The following is a 23524-nucleotide window of genomic DNA, read 5'->3' as shown; positions in this document are numbered from 1 at the left end:
CTGATTCATTTTACGCCTTTATCTCTATGCCATGAGAGGGATATTTCCTGGGTGCTTTTAACCCCATGAACTCTTGCTCTCCCAAGGGAGCAATGGGAGTAAAGAGGAAACAAGGGTATCATCTGAAGGCTGCCATATGCAACCATAAACTTTGTACTGTCAGAGGGCCTGGTGGAAAGGAGAGCGGAGGGGATGAGTATGGAAGGGCAGCTCTTTTATTGCATTCCTAGAGAAAATGTTGTAAGGGGAACTGGAGAGGGTGAAGGACCTCTGGAAGGAAGGGATGAAAGGGGCGGGAGGGGAATGGTGGCTTGGAAATAATGCCTCTCTAGGGAACCTGAAGCAGAATGGCTTGCCCAGTCAGTTCCAAGGCTTAGAATTGGAAAGATGTAGGCAGAACCATTTGGCAAAGTAGTGGTGGGGGCCAAGACAAAGCTGGATTTGCATGGCATAATGGTAAGTACCTGCTCTACGATCATTTTCCAGCCTTGTCTTTAAGGTCCTATTGGGAGGACTCCAGAGGCTGCAGGGAGGGCTAAGCTGAACCTGCCCCTCCTGCGCAGGATGCCTGGCCTCCCCCCTCTGCCACTCAGAATGTGGCAGCTGAGCAAGGGAGGAAGCTCAGCCTTCAGATCAGAAGCTTGGTGGCATTTGCATTTCTTGGCCAGAAATTTCCAGGCATTGGTGGCAGTTTCACCAATTGACAAGTTTCAACTTTAGCTGGGAAGACAGAGAAGCAGAAACGGATTTAAAATCTTGCATGGACTGAAAGACGAGGACAGATACCTTTATTTCTCACCTGTAGTGTTAGAACTTGGGGGGTCCTTAATGGAAGTACGTTTGGGAAGATTGGGGACCAAGATAAAAGTTACCCTCTCCTCCTCCTCCCCTTTCTGCCCAGGTGGCGGAGAAAGAAAGGCCAAAGCCACCAGGCTGAGCCAAAGTGCAGCTCCCCCACTCCCTGCGTGTGCTTGGGCCAGGGGCAGCGGGGGGTGGGTGGGTGGGTGGGTGTTGCTGAGCTGAAGTCTGCCCTTGCGGCTCCATCTGTGAGAAGCCTCTCTCTTCGGATCCGGCCAGTGGCTTTCCAGCGGAGTCCTGAGCAAGGGGATTACTTGGGAGGGAGACCCTTCCGGCTCTCCGCCAGCTGTTGGGGGTCAGGGGACTTGTGGCTTACATGAGCTTCTCAGCCAAAATGAATTGTTACTAAGATTAAATGCTACGCAGAACCCAGTTAGGCTTCCTGCTGTTGCATTTCAAGAGGGCTTCAGCCAGCCTGCCGCAGGGTTTTAGAAGGAGTAGCCAGTTTTTCTGGCTGTGGCTGTGTCTGTCTGTCTGCCTGTCTGCCTGTCTGCCTGTGCGTAGGCAAGTGCACCCCCACCCCCACTCCTCTGACCCCCCTGGACTGGCTCCTTCTGGGGCCCTGAGAAATCAAGGTTGCTGCTGAAAGAAGTAAAATCTGAAAATGGTTATTTGCACAGTCACATGTAAAAAAGGTTCGTACTTCTGGAAATCCCGTTTGCAGGTTGATAGTTTTAAAGCTGCAAAAATGTTGAGGATATGCTTGGTTATAGCAGCATTTGTAGCTTTGACATGACAGATGACTAGCTAAGCTCTGGTGAATAAAAAAACAGAAATATATATATATTAAATAGAAATACAGGAATGTGAAATTTGAAAGATGTGTTTTATTTGACAGCTTTCCTTATCCAGACCACCTGCTTAAATGTAACCAACCTCTGGCATTTGGGGTTAAAGATCAAATAGTAACTAATCAAAACATTTCCTCTGAGTTGAACAAAGAGTGTTGTTGGGTGCAGAAGCGTTTACCCCAGGTTATGTGTTTGTCTTGAACTCCTGGAGACTGACTGTATTGTTCCTGCAGTTTTCTTGGCAACGCTTTTTGACTTCCCAGGAGAGAGAAGGATCGTTCCGGCAATCTGTATCATCCCAGCCTAATCGGGACAGGTGGTGTGTGAAAGAGAGTGGACCCAGGAGTGTGCATAGTGGCTGAACTTCCACAGGGCAGATCACAGGGCAGGCTCTGGCTGGGCTAGATTTGGTGTGTCTTGAAGCACACACACACACGTGAGTCCCTTTTATCTTTTTGATCACGGGCTCATTCTTTAAGATTCCATCTTCAGATATAGTCAAGTGCCCTCACCCTTTGTACATTTATAACATACACTGTGCGTGATAGAATTTGTGCCAAAGTCCTTCTTTTGGGAGCCCGGCTTTGTTATAGGACAATCCAACTTGCTCGCAGCCTTTTAGAGTTCCCTCCCTAATAGTGACATTAATCTTGGATGTCTTGGATTGCTCCTAGCTCTCTTCCCTCCCAAGTCTTCAAGATGAGTTTCGAGGGATTCTGGTTTTGAGGGATTCTGCAATGTTGGACCCGTTCAGTGCATTTCTGGCTGGAATCTGGCATGCTTGTTGACTGTTTAAATAAACCAGGACAGTTGAGGGGACTTAGACCGTCTGTAATCTTGTAAGCAAAGTTGGACTTGCAGGAAGACTACACAAAAGGGAGATCTGCCTCTTGGTGGTTCTGAACAAATCTGCCATTCTCTGGCAGCTTAGTACAAAGTGGGTGGAGCAGAGCCATTGTAACCTAGTTCTAAGGCTGGCCACTGGACCTAAGCATTGCCCTCTCTTAAGCCATGCTGGCAGCCGTTTAGTCTAATCCTACCAGGTTTGCTTGCCTGCTGGGATTTCATGACTGCTTGAAAGATTCTGGCTGGGGAAGGGAGAAGCCCTCTTTGGGTTAACCTGTGAGCCGCTTTCTCTCTAGAGTGTGCAGGTGCCTGGCCTTTCTCTTCACCTGAAAAATCCCCATGTCCCACGAGTAATATCTCTGATAGCTGAAGCTGCCCTCAGTTGCTGCAGAACTGGATCTGGGTGTGTCTTCAGCAGTGGACACCGGAGCTCTGTAATGTCAGGTTAGGAGGCAATCTAGAACAGCTGCCGGATTTGGTCCTGGATGCTGGTTGTTGGCACCTGAGTGGAGGGGTTGGGATGGGCAGCCCCTCTCTTTGTGCAGCTGTTGTATCTCAATACAGAACCTTCCAAGGACACTTCCTTGTCTCATTCTTATGGCTCTTTATACTGATGTATGTCGCCAAACTTCTGCAAATGTATAAAGAATCGACCATGGTATCCTTCTGCGACGACTGCGGGAGGTGGGGGTGGGAGGCACTGTTTTGCAGTGGTTCTCCTCCTACCTCTCGGACAGGTCGCAGTCGGTGTTAGTGGGGGGGCAGAGATCGTCCCTGAGGCCCCTAAAATATGGGGTGCCGCAGGGTTCGGTCTTATCCCCCCTACTATTTAACATATACATGAAACCGCTGGGCGAGATCATTCGGAGGCACGGGATAAAATACCATCAATATGCGGACGATACGCAATTGTATCTGTCCGCCCCGTGCCAACTCAATGAAGCGGTGGATGTGATGAACCAGGGTCTTGAGGCCGTTAAGAACTGGATGAGCGCTAACAAACTGGTACTCAACCCGGACAAGACCGAGTGGCTGTTGTGTTTCCCTCCCAACAATTTGGCTAATGTTCCATCTATCAGGCTGGGGGGTCAAATTTTATACCCCTCAGATAGGGTTCGTAACTTAGGAGTCCTCCTGGATCCACAGCTGACTCTCGACCATCATCTGTCGGCTGTGACCAGGGGGGCATTTGCCCAGGTTCGCCTGGTCCGCCAGTTACGACCCTACCTGAATCGGGAGGCTCTCACAACAGTCACTCGAGCCCTTGTGACCTCTAGGCTGGAATACTGCAATGTGCTCTACATGGGGCTGCCCCTGAAGTGCATCCGGCGACTGCAGTTAGTTCAGAATGCGGCCGCGCGAGTGATAGTGGGCGCACCGCGGTTCGCCCACATAACACCCATCCTCCGCGAGCTGCACTGGCTACCTGTTGATCTCCGGGTGCGCTTCAGGGTGCTGTTGACCATCTTTAAAGCCCTTCATGGTAGTGGATCTGAGTACTTGAGAGACCGCCTTCTGCCGATTACCTCCCTCCGACCGATAAGATCGCACAGACTGGGCCTCCTCCGAATTCCATCCGCCAGTCAATGTCGACTGGCGACTACACGGAGGAGGGCCTTCTCTGTTGCAGCTCCGACCCTGTGGAACGATCTCCCCGTCGAGATACGCACCCTCACCACCGTCCAGGCCTTCTGCGCAGCCCTCAAGACCTGGCTATCCCAACAGGCCTGGGGATAAGCCTCTAATTTGCCCCACCCGAGTGTTGAATGTTGAATGCAAGTTGTGTTTTTATTACTTTATTTTGCTCACATATTGTTTATTTTGAATTGCACCCCCTCCCTAATGATTGTAAGCCGCCCTGAGTCCCCTCAGGGAAAAGGGCAGCCTATAAATCCTAATAAAATACTTTTAAAAAAAAAACTTAAGAACATTCTTTTCCTTGATATTTTCCGTTTAAAAATTGTATTCCTCTAACTGGGTCAGCCAACCTTACACTGTAAGCAGTTGCTGGAAAAAATCTGTCTGAGTGCACCTTTTGCAGACTTCCTCTTTGCCTGCCAGTCATCCCTCCCTCTGGAGGAAGGACCTGCCTCTTAATGGATGATGGGGGCTTGTGGAGATGGCCAGCCTAGGAGTGGCCTTCTTAGACGGAGAGCGCTGGAGGACCGATGGGCCGTGGCCCTTCTGCGCTGGGGTTGAGGAGGTGGGTAGCAGTACAGCCAACTGGGTGGGCGTTGGGGAAAGACTCGGGACTGCAGACCTGGTTCCAGAGATAATTAGAAAATCGGAAAGAGGTGGAGGATTGATGGCGGGACAGCCAAAGCATGCACGGGAGCCTTTGATGAGAGAGCCGTATGGGTGTGAAGGAAGGTGTGACGGATGTCTTTACTGTGTGATGCAGGGGGAGGCCAAGAGCTTGCAAGGGTTTTGACGAAGGGACTGTGTGTGTGTATTTTGATCTGCTGCCACCCTTCCTCTTGCCATCTTGTGCCAGGCTGGAGGGAAGCAGTTTGCATATGCTCAGCGTAACATTTCTTGCACCACAGTACCCCCTGCAGTAGTTCCAGGAGTCTCCTGAACATTTCGCCAGCAAAACCAAATTTGGGTGGGAGAAGAGGTGGTGGGTGAAGCGTCACAAATTGCATTCTCCCGATGATAAATGCAGTGGGGGAACAAGAATTAGAAAATCAATGGTTTCCTGCAATTAGTGTAATGACCAGAAGAGGTTATTCACCCTGGAAATGGAACTCTTGGTTATAAAGCTGAGGGTGAACAGGCTTGGCCAGGAGATCAGCTTTGAGGTTTGAGGTTTTATTCAACTTGTATGCCGCCCTATTCCCGGAGGGACTCAGGGCGGCGAACAAACCGGAAGGAAAGGGAACAATACAAAAGGAAAAAAAAAAAGACAAACAACAATACAAAACCAGTTTAAAAGGTCTCAACAAACATACCAATTCGAGTGGGGATGGAACTCAACAGCCCCAGGCCTGCTGGAACAGCCAGGTCTTAACGGCTTTACGGAAAGCCTGAAGGGTAGGGAGGGTCCGAATCTCCACGGGGAGATCATTCCAGAGGGCCGGAGCAGCCACAGAGAAGGCCCTCCTCCAGGTGGTCGACAATCGGCATTGGCCGGCAGATGGAATTCGGAGGAGGCCTAGTCTGTGGGATCTAATAGGTCTTTGGGAGGTGGTCGGCAGGAGGCGGTCTCTCAGGTACCCAGGTCCGATGCCATGTAGGGCCTGATGGTTGGGTTGTGGTCAAGAGAACTTGGGAAGGGCAGAATCTCCTCTCCTCCTTGCTTCCTCTTATGGGTACAGAGCATGGCTTAAAGATCCCTGAGCAGCCATGGACCAGAGAAAGGGCAGGTTTGCTTCCTCCTTGTTATTTATAGGATGTCCTTGGAATACATGGAAAAGCCTAAGGATGGGGACTCCCGAGGATGGATACCCCAAGGAACGCCAATGAGCTGCAAACGAGCCCCTTTTCTAACCGTTGGGTTTCAATGAAAGGTGGCAACTTGTAAGGTGCTGCTGCATTCCATAGGTTTCTGAGGAAAGACAGTGCAATAGCAATAGCAGTTAGACTTATATACCGCTTCATAGGGCTTTCAGCCCTCTCTAAGCGGTTTACAGAGTCAGCATATTGTCCCCAACAACAATCCAGGTCCTCATTTTACCCACCTCGGAAGGATGGAAGGCTGAGTCAACCCTGAGCCGGTGAGATTTGAACTGCCGAACTGCAGAACTGCAGTCAGCTGAAGTAGCCTGCAGTGTTGCATTTAACCACTGCGCCACCTCAGTGCTTGCGTGGTGCTTTGTAGATGCACAGCAATCTCCCCAAAGTGAGCTGGTTGTTGGGGCAGTCTGAGGAGCTGAAAAAGCCCCTCCCTCTGAATGTTCCTTGCCCTCTGTTACGGAAAGAGCCGTATGTGTGCATGCAAGTCCAGCCAAGCCAGGGTCCTTCCTTCTGTGCTAATCTGTCTAGGACGGAGTTTCTCAACCTTCGCAACTTTAAGATCCCTGGGCATCCAGAATTTCCCAGCCAGCCATAACAGGGAGAAGAAAGAATTCGCAGACCCCTTTGGACTTCATGTTTCTTTCCTGGGGAAATTGTGGCTAGGCTTCACCATAAGACGGCCCATCTCTTCCAAATGGACAGCCTGAAATTCTACCCTGATGCCAGCAGTTGACGAGGTTCCTTTGCTGAATAGGAAGAGGTTGATGTTGTTAGCCAGGGTGCCTGGGCCCAATGAGATGCTCACCGGCTTAGCTGTTGTCTTTCTGTGGCTCTTCCCTCCCTTCGCCTTTCCAGTCCCTGATGAGTTGGCGGCCTTGGAGAGCATCTCGGCGGTCCTTTCCTCTTTGGGCGTCCTGCGTCACCTGCTATTCTAGGTCACTTGTCATTTTAGCACGGAGGAAAGCCAATGTGCGAATACCGTGTGCCCATGTGCCAGCCACTTTCACTGCCTGGTGCCCATGATGATGACAGCTTCCAGCTTGCCATCCTTGCAGATGAGTAACAGGCAAATGACTCGTCCCTGATGGCAAGTACTTGCCACTCCTTGCCCCCCTGCTGCTGTACAATACTCGCCGTTGTTGCAGAGGCCCAAAAGAGCGAACAGGAACCTCCAGACGACGCCTGCTGCTTTTCCGCTCTGCTGGAGAGAGCTGGACCATTTGTGCTGTGTGGGGTGATGACTGTCAGGGATTTGTTCCAAGCCCTGTTGAGATGCGACTTACATCTGTAAATCCTTTTCCGCTTCACGGCCCAGCCACGAGGCTTCATCCATGTGACTGCCCATCGCAATGGCCTCTGCGCTTGGGGAGAGAGAAGGCAGCCCCCGTCTGCTGCTGCTGCTGCTGCTGCTGCTGCTGCGCTCACCTTCCAGGGGCAGGTGGAGACCTGTCAAGGCTGAGCTTCCTCTGCACTGGAGCTGCACTGTCCCGTGTCCAGTCCCGGATCCTGATCAGCAGCTCCTTCCGTGACTGTACTGGACCGCCCTGGATGACTCTTTCGTGGCAGGGGGAAACTGGCTGTACAGCCAAGTGGCCCTAGTGGATGCTGGCTCCGTTAGCTGACCAGCGGCAGGCGACTGCCTAGTCTCCTCCGCCCCTTGCTCTGAGCAGCTGTTTCACTCTCAGGCCAGAGGGAGGGCTTTCTTAGGTGAGCAAGGCTTGCATCCAACTGAAGAGATGGCCAGAATCATGGGGAGGGCAGCAGTTCCTGGTCTGAGCACCAGGGCTGGAGTCTCTCTTCACTTGGGACCGTGGCAGGTTTGGGGTACCTCAGTCACCATTTCCCATTTTTAAGGAAGTCGCGTGAACAAGCACCTCCCAGGCGGCTTCTGTTCTTCACTATTGGAGAGGAAAAATAGAGGGGAGATACGGACTAAGATCAGTTAGGAGCAATCACAGTGAGCAATCATTGAGAAGTCAATAGCTGCTAATGTGCTTCAGGAATACCTAGAAACCCCCCCCCCCCCACTGTTGATAGTAGTTCATGACTATTGCTAAACAAGGGGCACGGCCTATTCTGTCAATAGCGAAACCAGTCCAAGTGGTTTCTTTTCCAAATCCAAACGGGTTGTGTCTCATTGCCCAGGGAGCTTCTGCAAACCTTCTCTCTGGCAAAGCCCTCCTGTAGTCCGCCGGAGTGAAGAAGGGGCTGGTACCAAGTCCTCTTCTGGTTTGTCTTTCATGGAACTGTGAGCAGGAGGCCGTAAAGACCGCTGAGCATAACAACCATGGCCGTAGAGCAGGTACGCTCTGCATTGCTGCTGGTCTCCTGGGTTACGACTGGAGCCCTGGGACCCAGGGTGAACGAGGACGCCCGGTGGGATCTTCTGCTAGGTGGACCTCAGGGCACTGGGACCTACCCCCTTCGCTCAGGGTTCCTCCAGAGCTACCGTCGGAGGCCAATTGTTGGCCGGCCTGAAGTATCTTTTACTGTGCCAAGCAGAGAGTGTGCCTGTGCGGAGTCATTCTCTGTGCAAGGCTCTTGGGGTGCTGCCCCAAACAGCTACTCTTCCTGGACGTTAAGATCCCTGTGGCCCCAAACGTGTGGGTGCTGGCCGGCCATTTGGGGGTCTGGTGTGGGATTACTGCTGGTATAATTAAATGGACTTCCCAGCTACTTCTCAGGCTTCCATTTGAGTGGAGACTAATTTCTGTATAATAACATTTTGTTATTTGCAATAAATCATCCACAGTGAGGTGACTGGGCTATGTCATTATTTGCCAACCTACAAGTATAAAATTACCCGGAGCCTGAAAATCCTTCCTTTGAAGGGTTGGTTGTGACAACCATCTGAAGATACACAGTGGACGTGTATCTCCTGGCAGACCGTCCTGACCCAAAAGTGACGGGCGCCAGGCGGGAAAGTTTCCACCGGCGCCCTGCCCTTCCCAAAGAGGCTTGAAGCTTCCTCAGCGTTCCCAAGAGACTGACGGCCCGTTTGCAAGAGAAGGGCTCAACTCTAGTTAGAAAGGGAGGGGAGGGGGAGATGAAGCCACAGCCGTCATGGGAAATCCCCCCATCCTTGGGTAAGGAGAATCTTCTCTGTGACTCAGCCTTTAGCTAAGGCTATTAGAAGGCTTTTGTTCATCTGAGCCCCATATGAAGAAGGGCAGCCAAAGTGCCACCTTCTCAGATATCGCAAAGAACGTAAAGCAAACAATGCAGGGAAAAATTGTTATTTTTAAAAATTATGTTTCTGTTTAATTGTCTATTCGTGTATTTGGGGTTTGTAGCCTCCAGATCTCTTATCATCTTCGTTGATCTTTTCCGCACTCTTTCTAGGGCGTCTACATCTTTTGTAGAGTGACCAGAACAGGATTCAGTTTTCCAAACATGGCCTCACCAGTACGATACAGAGCGATACCATCATTCTCCTGATCTCGATGCTGTCCCTCTGCTGACACAGCCTAAGGTTGCACGAGGTTTTTGGAAGCTGCAGCACATTTCTGACTCATGCGTAGTCAGGACACCTAGATCCCTCTCAACTACAGTTGAGCCAGGCCTATCCTGCACCTGGGCATCTGGTTTTTCCTGCCTAAGTGTAGGAACTTTCTTTTCTCACACCAAATTGTCTCTTGCTGGATAGGACCCAATGCTCAAGTCTCTCAAGCTCATTCTGAATTTTGAGTCTATCTTCCAAAATGTTAGCATTTCCCCCCCCCCCCAGCTTGGTGTGTCTGCAAATTTGATGAGAGCCCCATCAGGCCCCTCATGTAGGTCATTCATGAAGATTTTGAAGAGCCCTGGGGCGGCGACAGAACTCTGAGGAATCCCACTGCACACTTTTCTCCACGTAGAAGTAGTTCCACTGAGGACCAGATGCTGAGTGGTTAGTCAGCCAACTGTAGATCAATCTGGTACTCTGCATGCACATTGCTCCATCTCACCAAGAAATAGACTGTGGCCTACTTTATCAAGTGCTTTCTTGAAAAATCCAAGTATGCTACGTCCACAGAACTTCCTTGGCCCACCAATTTAGTCATTCTATCAAAGAAGGCAGTAAGGTTTGTTTGGCATCGCCTGTTTTTAACAAACCCTCACTGGCTTCTATTAATCAGCTTGGCCATCAGCTTTTCCCAGGATTTGCCCAGCCCTACTAGTGCCTCTCTTTCTGTTCGGACAGGCAGAATCCATGTGGGAAAAACAGCCTCTTAAATAGTAACTGGCTAAGGTTCTGTGGCAGCCCCCTTGGAATGCATTGCTCCCTAAGGAGCACCCTTCTTCCACCCCCTCCCAGGCAAGGCCTCGGTTGCTGTGCTACAGTCCCCAGGCCGTGGCTCCTACTTGTTTCTTGAGGGCCTCCTATTGTGTGCCAGCTCTGGCAAGATTAAGATAGTTTCTGAATTAACAGGCCCTCCTCCATCTTGCTCCTCTGAGCTTGTTTTTCCCTGAACTTAAGCCTGACGGACTCCAGTCACGGGATCAGGATCTGCATCTCATCTCTCATTTGGCCCGGGTGGGGTGGTGCACTTGGATCTCTCGCTCTGAGCCGGATGACCTCTCCCCGTGTTTTCTGTAGGTGTTAACAGGTCTGTCAAGCCCCAAAGACTTGGGATGCCTCCAAAGAGGAGGTGCAGGGAGCTGCTGTGGGAGAAGGGGATGTCTCTATGGACAGTTCTACCCGGTGGTCTTGTCAGCACCCAAGAACCCCTGGCAGAAACCTAAGGTTGGATTGGGTTGCCCTTCTGGTGATAGGCGTGCTGGGAAGGAGGCCTGAGACTTCCAGTTCAACTCCCAGTAGCTGCCAGCACATTTCAACGGTGGTGGCTCCCCCCCCCCCCCCGGCCAGGCACTCTATCCCTTGAGCAGCAATAGAACACAGAATGACAGGGTTGGAAGGGGCCTTGGAGGTCTTCTAGTCCAACCCCCTGCTCAAGCAAGAAATCCTTTACCATTCCAGGCAAAGGGCTGTCCTTTTCTTCTTAAAAGCGTCCAGTGACAGAGCATCCTTAACTTCTGGAGGCAAGCTGTTCCACTGGTTAATTGTGCCCAATGTCAGGAAATTTCTCCTTGGTTCTAGTTTTGCCACTGTCCCGTTCTCACCTTTGGACAGGAAAGCCCTTTGCTGTCTCTGGGGCTGCAGTTTTCACCTTGCTCTCCGGCTGTTCTCCAGATACGTCTCTGGGCTCCAGATTCCTCAGGAGAGCTTCCTTCTCAAGCGGTTTCTTCCTTCCCTCTCCTCACCCCCAAACGAGGCCCAAAGCTCCTGTGGCAGTCTAGAAATAGGGGAAATAAACAACCCTCCAACCCCAGATTTCAAAGTTGCACTCAGATGGGTAATCCAAGCCAGCTGCTTGCAGTCGCTGCCTCGCGCAAGTGACTGAATAGTATGGGCAGGACACAGATTTCTCAGAATGGGACAGCTGGGCGTGGCCAGCTCACTGCCAGCAGCTCACCTCTGCCAAGTCACTTCTGACAACTCAGAAGTCTCACCTAGTCACCGCAGAACAGCTGCCCAAAGCCAGCTGGGCATGGGGACAACTTGCCATGGGTGGGCAGAGGGAGAACCGGGTGGCGGCTGGGCGGGCAGAGGGCAGAGCAGTGACAGTGGCTGGAGGCGTCCCATTTTCACACACACCGCTGCCTCCACCGCTATTACTGCCGAACCCTAGGCCGAAAAGGGTGGGGCAGAGAGTGGGGAAGCGGCAGCTGAGGGCATCCTGTTTTCACACCACCTGCTGCCGCTGCCGCTGCCGTCCTTGGCTTCTTCAGTCTGGGACTCGAGGTAGCGGTGATGACATTGTGTGGGATGCCCGGGATGCCACCTCCCCACTGCCCACCCCACCCACCACCGCCACCATTGCCGTCACTGATCTCTTTCACCCAAAACTCAGCAGTGGCCGTGAGGGGTGTGAAAATGTCCCTGTGGTGAGCTGGCAGTGTGGAGGTGTCCTGTGGCAGCTGGGCGATAGTGAGTTGGCAGAGGCAACTTGGTGGTGGCGAGCTGGCCGTGGCGAGTTGTCCTAGACCCCAAGTTTCTTCCCTCTCCCTGCTGCCATTCTCCCCAGTCTGCAATTGAGCCATCCTTCTCCAGCCTCTTGCAAGCTTGCCTTCCTCTTCCTCAGGCTGTTGTGCTTGCGACTGGAATAGCTGTGATGGATTCCACCACCTCAACACCTCTTCTACACCCCCCCTCCATTATCATAAATATTTCAGAATAATTGAGTAAGCATTCATTCTGCATCCGTTTCTGCTCCATTTCTTCTGTGGTTGCTCTGGGCTGGTGGCTAGCCTGGGTGGCAGGTGGTTGAGCTCTGGGTCTTCAGGGCCACCCAGTGACATCTTTGCCCTCTGGCAATGTGGCCAGCAGGAGGAGGAAGAGCTGCTCTGGGCCTGGCACCCTAGTTCTGGCATTAAGAGAGGGACTCAGTTTGATTCCACTGGAATTGAAGGCCCTTCATTAAGCCGCCTGTGAGGAGATCTGCAAAAGGAGCGAAGGTCTGGGGAAAGCCACTCTTTCAGAAGCCCCGTGGAATCCCTGGAGCTTAAGCTCGGAGGCTGGTGTCCCTCAGCGAAGGTCCTGCCCCCCAGGGTGATTCCTTATCAATCCCAGGACAAGGGTCTTGACTTTAATTGCATTCTTTTTGTCTGGCTGTGACATTCTATTAGGGAAGGAAAGCTGTTTCCTAGTGGCCCATTGATTATCCAGCCAAGCCTGATTAGTGCTCAATAGCTTATGGCTTCATTAGGCATCGAGACCTTTTTTTACATAAGCAAGGAATATGAGAAGAAATGGGAGCAGGCTGTGCCCGGAATCAACCCTACAGCAGATTTGGAAAGCCATCCATGCCATCCATGTGTGAGGGGCCCCTTTGCCTTCCCCCCATCCCGGCCATCAATCCTCCTAGGTCTGGCTAAGTTCCGGGGACAGGTGTTCTTATGAAAAAGGTGCCCCTTGAGTCTCCCCTGGGTGACTTTTTCAGGCATTCTGGCCAGGAAGCCCTGGGTTGTCGTTTCCTTGATGCCCCTTCAGAAGGCCTTTGGCATATCTTGCCAGCCAGGGCATTCTCACCTTGCAGAGATAAAGGTCTTGAGAATGAAATCCCTCCCTCTTCCCTCTGCTTTTAGAAGGCTGCATTTGGGTGATTCCGACACTCTGAAAAATCTGGTCCAAACTTCATTCTAATAAGGAAGCGTCTATTTGCTTTCAAATAAGTGGAGGAAGGAGAATTATAAGTATGTTCATCATCCTGAGTTATTTATAAAAATAGTAAATGTGGCATATAAATAAATAAACACTTTGCCTCTCATGTTTCATGTTCAGCATTTGTGTGTCTGGATAGGTGTGATTACATTGGAAAGATTGGGATGAAAATGGAGTTTTTGTGGGAAGAAAAGAAACTGAATCCCTTCCAGAGCACATTTCCACAAAGCTTTATGCTGGTAAAAGTCATAGCTAAAGACATTCGTATGTCCTTTTGGCTAATTGGCCCACAAAAGCTAAAATGCTTTTGTCCCTCACATATCTATGTCGTTTGGGGTTTACAGGAAAAAGATGTTTACCTTATAATGTATTCTATAGAGATGTCATCGATGTGACACACGGTACACAGGTGGCTCTAGCAAACCTGTCACCTGCAGTGGCTTTTCTGAAATGGGCCTGTTCAGGTTTGGTGGGGATCAAGTTTGAGGTAGGAAGAAAGATGGACACGCTGTCAACTCGCAAAGCATCCCTGGCCTGCTCTGACACAGGCCTTGTGTTCTTTCTATGTTCGATATCTTTCTGGGACAAGAAAATTCAGGAACTGTGTGAGAGTTGGAAAATGCAGAAAAATTTCCACCAACCTCTATTGGGAGTATTTTCCATCACAAGTAGGTTGCTGGCCAGATGGCTAAAGAGGATAAGTTACAATAATATTTGATATTGAAATAAGCACAATGATGGATTCTTTTATTTTTGTTGTTCATGAATTGTGACCCTCTTTAGTTTTAAAAGTGTGCTGCCTTGGCATTCAGAATGGCAGTTGGTCTTACCCGAACTGTATGTTTCAGAGAAGGTGTGGGAGGAGTAACAGCTGGGTATTAACCAAGCCCCTTTGCCCTGGAGTCTGAGGATAATCTTTTGAAGCCACACCTCTGATCCTCCTCTTGCTCTCCCAGATTAACCGATGGTGGTAGCAGAGCCCTGGAAGGAAAGAACAACAGAACAGCGCAAGCACATATCCTTCCTATTGACCCTGAATGACCACTGAGCTAACTCAGGCCCCTAGCGCGGGGCGCCCTAAACAAGGGGGGGGGAAGTGACTCCTCCCACACCTTCTCTGAAACATACAGTTCAGGTAAGACCAACTGCCAGTTTCCAGAGTGAGGTGTGGGAGGAGTAACAGCTGGGACATACCAAAGCTAGATGTCCTAGGGAGGGATCATTGGGCCTGAGCCCCTCGAGAGTCTAGGACTCCCTGCAGAACCCTCCTACTGAAGGCTGCCTCCGTGGAAGCGTAGGCATCTAGGCGGTAATGTCTAATGAATGGTGAAGGAGACGCCCAGGCGGCGGCCCGGCAGATCTCCTCTATGGGAGCCTGGGTGGCCCAGGCTGCTGAGGTGGCCGCACCCCTGGTGGAGTGCGCTATGATGCCCTCTGGAACCTGAATTCCCATGCCTCGTAGGCCTGTGAAATGGCCGCCCTGATCCACCTGCTGATGGTGGCCGGGGAGACCTTAGCGCCTCTGGTGGAAGGTTGATATGACACGAAGAGGGCTTCTGAACGCCTAAAGAGAGCTGTGCGCTTAAGGTAAATGCGCAAGGCTCTTCTGACGTCCAACCTGTGCCAAGAACTTTCCCTATCCCTGGAGGGCTGCGGACAGAAGTCCGGCAGAACTATCTCTAGAGCCCTGTGGAAGGGGGAATTGACCTTGGGCATGAACGCGGGGTCCAATCTGAGGATTACCCGGTTCTCTAGGAATGTGCAGAGGTCTGTTCTGCTGGAGAGAGCATTGATCTCAGAAACTCTCCTGGCTGAGGTGATGGCGACCAGGAAGACGACCTTAAGGTTCAGAAATTGAAGGAAAACATCCCTCAAGGGTTCAAACGATGCCTCCGTTAAAGCCTGGAGGACCGTAGGTAGGTCCCAGGAAGGGAATCGATGGACCACTGGGGGTTTCAGATTCGCCGCTCCCTTGAGGAAGCACCTGAGGACCGGATGTTGGGATAAGGGTGGAGTGTCCACCCCCCCCCCCCCGAATGGTGGAAAGGGCCGAGACCTGTCTCCTAAGAGTGCTGGGGGCGAGTCCCTTCTCTAGATCTTCCTGCAGGAAGTCCAGGACCTGAGGTACCGAGGCTGAAGCAGGCTGAATGTCCCTTGCTTTACACCAGTCAGCAAAGGCCACCCAGGAAGCATTGTAAATGCGGGTGGTAGATTGCCTCCTGGACGCCTCGACGGTCCTAATGACCTTGGAAGAAAATTGGGCCTCTCTTAGCTGCTCCCGCTCAATCGCCAGGCGGTCAGATGGAGCCACTCCGGATCCGGATGCTCCAGAGACCCCTGATGTAGAGACACCTCCCCCGGGGGGATCCACCAATGGGGAGCTGAGGACAGCTCCACCAGGTCCGCTAGCCAGGGGCGGTGTGGCCAGAAGGGAGCCACTAGAATCATCTCTGCCCCCTCTGACACGAGCCTCCTCAGAACCCCGGGAAGGGGGGGAAATGCGTAAAGTAGACCTGGTGGCCATCTGCAGCGGAGGGCGTCCGTGTCCATGGCTCCTCTGGAAGGGAACCTCGCTATGAAGTTCGACAGCTGGACATTCGCTGGAGTTGCGAAGAGATCCACCGTCGGTTATCCGAACCTTTCGCAGATCTGCTGGAAGACGCTGGGGTGGAGCTGCCACTCTCCGTTGTCGACCGTCTCCCTGCTGAGCCAGTCTGCTTGCTGGTTCTCCATCCCGGAGATGTGTTCCGCTCTGATGGACTGGAGATGTCTCTCTGCCCAGTTGCCTAATCGGAGGGCCTCGTCGCGAAGGGCCTTGGAGTGAGTGCCCCCTTGCCTGTTCACGTGGGCCTTGGCTGCCACGTCCGTCAGGACCAGGATGTGGTGACCGGTGACTGTGGTCTTGAAGTGTCATAGGGCCAGGTGGATGGCTCTGAGCTCCAACCAATTGATGTTGTTGCACAGATCTGTTGGAGTCCAGTGGCCCTGGGCTATCTGAGCTTCCAGGTGTGCTCCCCAGCCGAACAGGCTCGCGTCCATCGTGAGTATCTTCCTCACTGGCTCCTTGAAGAGGGATCTCTTGCTCAGTGCTGGGGTCAGCCACCAACGGAATGAGAGCAGCACTTGGGGCGACACTCGGATCTTGAATCTGGCGTCGCTCGTCCCCGCCTTCTGGTATGGAAGCAGGAACCACTGTAGCTCCCTGGCATGTAGGCGAGCCCAAGGCGCGATCCCTATACAAGAAATGAATTTCCCAAGGAGCCCGGAAAGAAGAACTACAGGGACAGAGCGTAATTTATGAACTTCATGAATTAGCTGCACAATGCTGTCCCTTCGCTCTTGGGGGAGGAACACCTCCCCAGACACCAAATCTATAATAGAACCGAGGTGTTGGAGCCTGGTAGATGGGACCAGCTGGCTCTTTTCTAGGTTGATAGAGAACCCCAGGGACCTGAGGGTGTCAATGCTGGTGCCCAGATCCTGTCTGGCCGTGGCTGGGGACCTGGCTAGGACTGAGATGTCATCTAGATAGCAAAATGGATGGACTGGTAGGGAGCGCAGGGGACCTGCGGCTGCAGCCAGCACCTTGGTAAAGGTCCTGGGGGCTGAGGCCAGCCCGAAGGGGAGGGCCCTATATTGGAAGTGCTTTCCCCCGTGGGAGAACCTAAGGAACCTGCGATGTTCGACCGTCTCCCTGCAGGGGCGATGCTGATGTGGAGGTAGGCCTCCGTAAGGTCGATGGAAGCCATGAAGTCGCCCTGTCGGATGCCTTCCAAGATGGACTTCTGGGCTGGAGTCTGAGGTTAATCTGGGAGAGCAAGGGGAGGATCAGAGGCGTGGCTTCAAAAGATTATCCTCAGACTCCAGGGCAAAGGGGCTTGGTTAATACCCAGCTGTTACTCCTCCCACACCTCACTTCTGTTAAACTGGCACCTTTTACATTTCCTGCAGTTGGAAATGGTGGCTCTTGTTTGTCCATGTTGCCTTTCCTGCAGCTGGAGCTTTCTCTGCGTTTGTGCATTGACGACCTTTGCATTTCTGCAGTGTGGTCTCCCCTTATATTGTCCACTGGAAACCAACTTTTTGGATTTTTCATCAACTGAAACATAAGAGGTACAAATTAATGCTTTAGCCCCACTGGAAACGGTGCGTCATTTCCTTTGGAGAACCTGAAGCAGCTGTTTGACCGTTCAGATAGTTGTGACTTCCTGAAAGCTCTCCACGGGAGAGAGGTTTCCCTTCAGAATGCAGTGAGACTTCGCTGCATTCCTGCTTGAAGGTCCTGCCAGCCCTCCCCGGGACTTCTCTCAGCCCGTTGAGCCTCTCAGATTCTTCTTAAGGAGGGGCGCCATTCAAGCAAACCCTCCCCTCCTCTGTCCCACTGGTGGCCGTGGTTTCCAGGGCCAGGAGATGCTCTGGGGTCAGGTGAGAAGTCAGTGGCGATGGACATTTCAGACTTCGCTTTCAGGCTTTCTGGGGTGAAGTAATGAACTGAGCTTCTTGAGGCTTCCCACAAATTCTGCTGGGAAGTTAACCCTGGCAAGGAGCAGAGATTTACATAGTAAGCAGCAAAAATCGTTAGCGGTGCTGCTAGTGTCCTGCTTAATTAAGACATACAGCCTTCGTGTGCGGCAGGAAAGGGGGGAGACAGTCTCTATTTATGGTCTGTGCAGAGGCATCTGTCAGGGAGAAAACACAGAGCTTGTTAGTGTGCGGAAGATGCCGCTTGCCCTGGATTTCAGCAAGCCCCAATTGCAGTCATTTCCCCCCAAGCTGTAATGGCAGAGGCGAAGACAGTAAATGGGAAAATAGTAAATATTATTTTTAACCTGTTTTATACTCCAGATGGCTTCATTCTTCAGGACACAACAGTTCTGGACCATCTTTAAGAGATTCCTTTTCCTAGGCCTAATACTTTATAACTACAAGGAGTTCCTCCTTGTTTTATGTCTGAGAAAATGTGTTCGGGTGGCTTATTTTTAAGTCTACAGATGGTTTTGGCTTCTTCCGCCCTCAGCTTTTGCTGCAGCTTTCCACCTCAGTAAACTGCTTTCTAATTTAGCCAGAGGCTTAGAGCAACTGTGCTGTCATATTTGGTTGTCCATTCTCATCTCCTTTGCATGTTCTCATTCCTTCTTTGATAATGAGCAGCTAGAGTGCACATCTGTGCTAGCTTGCTCACTTTGTAATTCTTGTCCTATCTGTAGAAATAATGGTGGAAGTTCAGGGCCAGCCTTGCCGCATGATGAATGCTTTCTAAGGAACCATGAAATAAGGGCATTTGAGGTGGGAATGTATCTGAAAGAGGGCCACAGAGATCAGGGGCATTGGAACCATGGATGGAGAGGAGCTGGTGAATGTGATCTGAGCATCACTAACTGTAATTGTGAGAACTCCTGGAGCACCGAAGATTGGAGAAGAGCTAACATTGTTCCAGCATTTTTTAAAAGTGGATTCGGGAAACTATTGCTTGACGCTAATACACCCTCCCCCCCCCCCAAGGTAATCAAGCAGTGGGACTACAAGCACTTGGGAAGGAACAAGGCAATTTGTAGAAGCCAGCATGAGTTTCTTAAAAATTGATTGTGCCAAACTAATCTTGCTGCTTTTTTTTTACATTCGTAGACAAAGGGGCTGCAATGGATGCGGTGCATATAGATTTCAATAAAACATAAAACAGACTGTGGATTCCATCTCCATAGCATGGAACAGTGGAGGATGGATGATCCCACTATCAGATGAATTTGCTGTCCCACTACCGTAATGGATCTACGCCTAAGTGAATATACCCCAGAGGTTGCGGGCACCTCGGGGTTCTGTCCTGGGCCCAGAGCTCCTCAACACAGACCAAGGGCTGGAAGGGCTTTTTGGAGACACGGAGATGGGGGTGGGGGTGAGGTGGGGTGGATGGCCAACACCTCAACATTGGGGTTCACAGGGATCTTGGTAGCTTTGAACGTTGGGTCTTTTCCAGGAGTTCTGCTTTCCTCAGCAGTAGTGCTTGTGAGAAGGCAGTGGGAATTCCCATAGACTATAAATTAAACCTTAGCAGCTGCAGCTGCCAAAAGAGCCGTCTCAGGCTGCATCTTCTGAGGCGTAATGCTGAGATTATGGGAAACGACAGTTCCATTCTACCACAATGGTCAAACCACGCCCATTGCCAGTTACTCCAATACAAGGAGGTGGCTGAAGACCTGGAAAGAATGCAGAGATATTGAGGGTCATGGAGCCAAATCCCACGAAGAACTCCCCAAGGAATTGATGTTTCTTCCTGTGGAGTCACATTGATTTTCCCCACAGAAGGAAAGGCTGGGAGGGGACATGATAGCAGTCGCCCAACACTTGGGCACTTGTCACAGGAAGAGGGTGCAGATCAGGCCTGCCAAACAGCCTTGCATGATCCACCAGTTTTGATTAATAAAGAATAAATCCGCTGTCACCTCCAAGTCTCGCCAGCTCCAGCACAGCTGCCAAACAGCTGATCAATAGAACAGGTATTATGGTATTTGTGGCTCCAACGATTTTTAATTTATCGATATTGCCCTTTCTATTCTATGAGTTGTGCAGGACTGTTGTAGATTCTTCCTCTGCAGTGACAAAAATCTAAAGGGGGGGCAGCTTTACAGAGATTCAGACTTGAAACAAGGAGAAACTGTAGTAAATGAGAATTAGCTCGCTCTCTCTCTCCCTCCGTCCCTCCCTTCCTCCCTCTCCCCTCTCTCACACACACCTGTACCTGTTCCCGTAGTAAATATTTTCTGACCTAGGCAGAATATTTGTGCAAGTGAGTCTTCCTGAATGCTAAACCTTTGGAGGCAGAGAACTTCAGGGGGAAATGGAGACATGATCCTTTTTCAGGTTCCATTTCATGGCCTTTGTGCTGCATTGCAAAATCCAGATATTGGGAGAGTTCAGTGAGATTCTTAGTTGCCCAAGGTTGATGAAACTGACGTGACAAGCCAAGAAGTCTTGCTTAATAATCTGGGTATAATGAGGGTGGGGAGGGAGGGAAGGAGGGAGACCACTATCCCCAATCCACTCTGTTCCCTGTTTCATGCTTTCAGATGCAAACTTGTGCACATCTTGATCAGATTTTTTTTGTTCATTAGCATGAAATTTGATTAGTTCTACATTTTAGTGCAAAAAAGAATCTAACCGGAAGAAGAAACATGGGAGATTGTGGTATATCAGGGAAATGGCAGACTCAGCCACGCATGGATCTGCATCTCCTTTTGCCTCTTAGCCAGCAATCAGTGGAGGGAGCCCTCTGCCTTAGTGGTGGAAACATCCCCTCTCCCCCAAAACAGAGTTTCTTTCCAAACTGCAGATGTAGAACTCAAAATATTGCTCAGATTTCAAATCCTGCCACGGGGACTCTGCTCTTCCTCTGGGCAGCCGTCTAACCTGCATCTCCCCTGCTAAATCGCTTTCTGGCAAACGGTTCCTTGGTGCTAGACTTGCACCCCTTGTAAAAAAAGGCTTAATTTTTGTCATGGGGCAAACTCAGTGCCTTCCCTAAAAAGAGCAGAGAGTGATGGAAGAGCAGCAGAATGAGGTTAAATTGTTGAGGTTGGTTGCAAGGAGGCAGAATTCTTAAGAGATTCTGTTTCACTCCCCACCGTCTTATAACCTGCCCATCATACCTGTTCAAGAACTTCCTGCTCCCCGCCCACACCTGAGCACCCATCCTGAGCAAATTGCGGCCACTGAGTGGTAGTTGCGGAGGGTACCCAGAGAAGGTCTTGGCACAGCAGCTCCAGCACAGCCAAGGCATTGACATGTTCCTGCTCTGGCACTGGACGACTTAAACAATCATTTACCTGCCGGCCTATTTTATCTTGCATCTGGGTGATTCACAGTTAAATGAGGGATATAGACCAGGTTCCCTGCAGCTGGATCAGTCTGTCTCATAGAAGGTCACATTCCTACAGATTCCATTCTCCTGCTACCATCAATTATTTTATTAATTTATTAATCTGTTTGGATTTGGTATCGACCCAAAGGTGCCAATTTCATACATTCCAGAAAGAAAGCTTCCTTTTGGTTTCTCCGGCATCTTTCAGTTATCCATTTCTTTGGAGCCTCCTTGATGCAATGCTGCCCCAACAAGCCAGGGAAAAATGGCAACTTCCCTTCCTTGCCCCACTGAAAAGGGCAGCAGCCTCTATTTCAGGGACTTCAGCCAGGATGGGATTGTCAGAGAAGGCTACCTGGATTGGTTGTGACCACCTAGAACGCTGGACGTTTCCTAGAAAGTTTGAGATTGAAGGTCAGGGTTGCCAAGGGGATGGGAACCGCTTGGACGAAAAGGTGGTGTCTGTTTGCATCCCTTCTGTGAATGAGGAGTTAGCTAGCTTCTTTGCAATGCATTTGAATGTGGCAACTCAGACAATCCCTGATCTTGTTATGCCACAGGGGTAGGCTTCGCTCTGTTGGGTGCATGAAATGTTATTCTAGTTACAGATAAAATACAGTATTGCAGAGGGAAGAAAGGAGTAAGCACTGAGAAGTGATGACACAAAATGTAAACAACAGAGTTTATGAATTAAATGCATGCAAAAATAATTGCAGCATAAAAGCTGCATTTTACCGAAATCCGGCCTTGCTGTTCTGATCTCTGGCATGTGGTGCTTGTTGGTGGGCCAGATAGGATGCTCTCCAATGAGCCCATCCCCTGTTAACTCCTCCCCTTCTCCCTCCCCTTTCTCCCTCCTTCCCAGGAAATCCATTTAAATGCAATTCCATTCTTCAGCCCCCGCCTTCATGCATGTCTAATGAGTGTCAGAGAAAATGCTATTACAATGCAGCCAAGTAGGATCCAATCTTGTAGAGTGTCTACAAGTCATTTGGAGAAAACCCTGGGAGCGCTCCCAGTTTTATGACGATGTAATTAGAAATAAAATCTCATTGCCATAGTTGAATGAGGGATGGGTGTTAATCCTTTAACCGGGAAAGATAGAGCTGTACTTAGAGAAGAGATTAAGGGCAGGAGTCTGCCAGCTTAGGCAGGCCTGGCGGTTGAGGAACAGTGAAACCCCCAGGCCTGGTGGGGAAAAGGTTTTTATCAATGGGAACCTCCTTTCTTCGTATTTGTCATTCAGGATTTGGTGGTGGTTGGACTGAATGGGTAAAACTCTCACTGTGGCTTGGTTAAGTTGAAATAGTTCAGCTGGTTGAAACCAGCTCTCGACTTGGTGAGCTGTTAACCAGACCATCAGCCATGAAAGCATGGCAAGATGCGTTTGGGTGCAGTTTTGAAAACGGTTCTCGTCAAGAGAGTCATTTCTTAAGCCTATACGGAATGACTGGTAGTCCAGCAGTAGTCCTGGCGTCTCTCATTCAGCTGGGGAAAAGGCCCGTCCCTGGAGATGCCACAGGACGTGCCCTCTTGCTAAGGGGGAGAGGCAGTGGACCAGGGGTGGGTTTCTCGCCCCGTTCCAACCGGTTCGATTGGAACGGGGCCGGCAGCGTCCTCGTGCACGCGCATGGTGCACACATGCATTCTAGCGTCTGTGCGATGTTCCAGCTGCTCCTGGAGGATCGCGCAGGCGCTGTATGCATCCTGCACATGCGTGGAAGCGCAGAACTCGTCAAAACCGGGTAAGGACCGCAGGCGGGTGGGCGGGCGGGCTTACTTCCGGGTTCGCTGACCAACCGGTTTGCAGGGACCGCCGTGAACCGGTTGAAACCCACCCCTGGGGTGGACCCTCTCTGGCCCTTTGGGGCACAGCCTAAGCACTAAGCAGTAGGTGGCCCAGCATCCTCCTTCTCCACTCTCTCCGGAGGAAAAGATTGGCCCAGGACAAGAGGTCTGAGGGGGCCCTGGACACGGCCGAGCTCAGCCAGAGGTTCCCTTTTCAGCCTGTGGGCTTAAAGGGACTTCTGGCTGTCGGTATTCCTGTCTTTTGGGGAGGATCTTCCCCCACCCCATGTTTCCCAGAGTAGGGAATCCTTTAGCATGGTTTTTGTTAGTGCAGCCTCCTTCCCTCAAGGCCTTTTCCTTCCTTGCAGAATATAAGAGCTTCTGAAAAGCTACTCCATCAATTAAATGTGCATACAAATTGAACAGGGGAGAGCAGCCATTTGCAAAGCAGTGGTTGCCTGTTGCCATAGCAACTGCCTCCCCCCACCCCCAAATTCTGAGGCAGACAGGCTCCAGGCTGTTGGTTCGCAGGCAGCTGGGAGAATCTGGATTCTTTGTCCCCCTTCCCCACCCCTCACCCGCCACCCGCCCCCATTCCAGACTGATGACTCTGAACTTCAACCTATGGCTTGTACCGAGGCCGATGGGTGTGTGGTCCTCCAGAGAAAAGGACCTTTCCAGGGTGCTTCTCTCCAATGCTGGGGATGCCCTGGGGAAGAAGCTGGC

At 51.0% G+C, this 23524-nt stretch overlaps 1 protein-coding gene across 2 annotated transcripts in view; it reads left to right on the top strand.

The window, feature by feature from the left end:
• DSCAML1 (DS cell adhesion molecule like 1) overlaps window positions 1–23524 on the top strand; it is a 106875-nt gene that overhangs the window by 31046 nt on the left and 52305 nt on the right. The window lies entirely within an intron of this gene.

The sequence above is a fragment of the Thamnophis sirtalis genome, unplaced genomic scaffold, assembly GCF_051295495.1.
Source record: "Thamnophis sirtalis isolate CommonGarterSnake01/CBP01778 unplaced genomic scaffold, rThaSir2_p1.2 scaffold_2, whole genome shotgun sequence".
NCBI lineage: Eukaryota > Metazoa > Chordata > Lepidosauria > Squamata > Natricidae > Thamnophis > Thamnophis sirtalis.
This window is presented reverse-complemented; position numbering and strand designations above follow the sequence as displayed.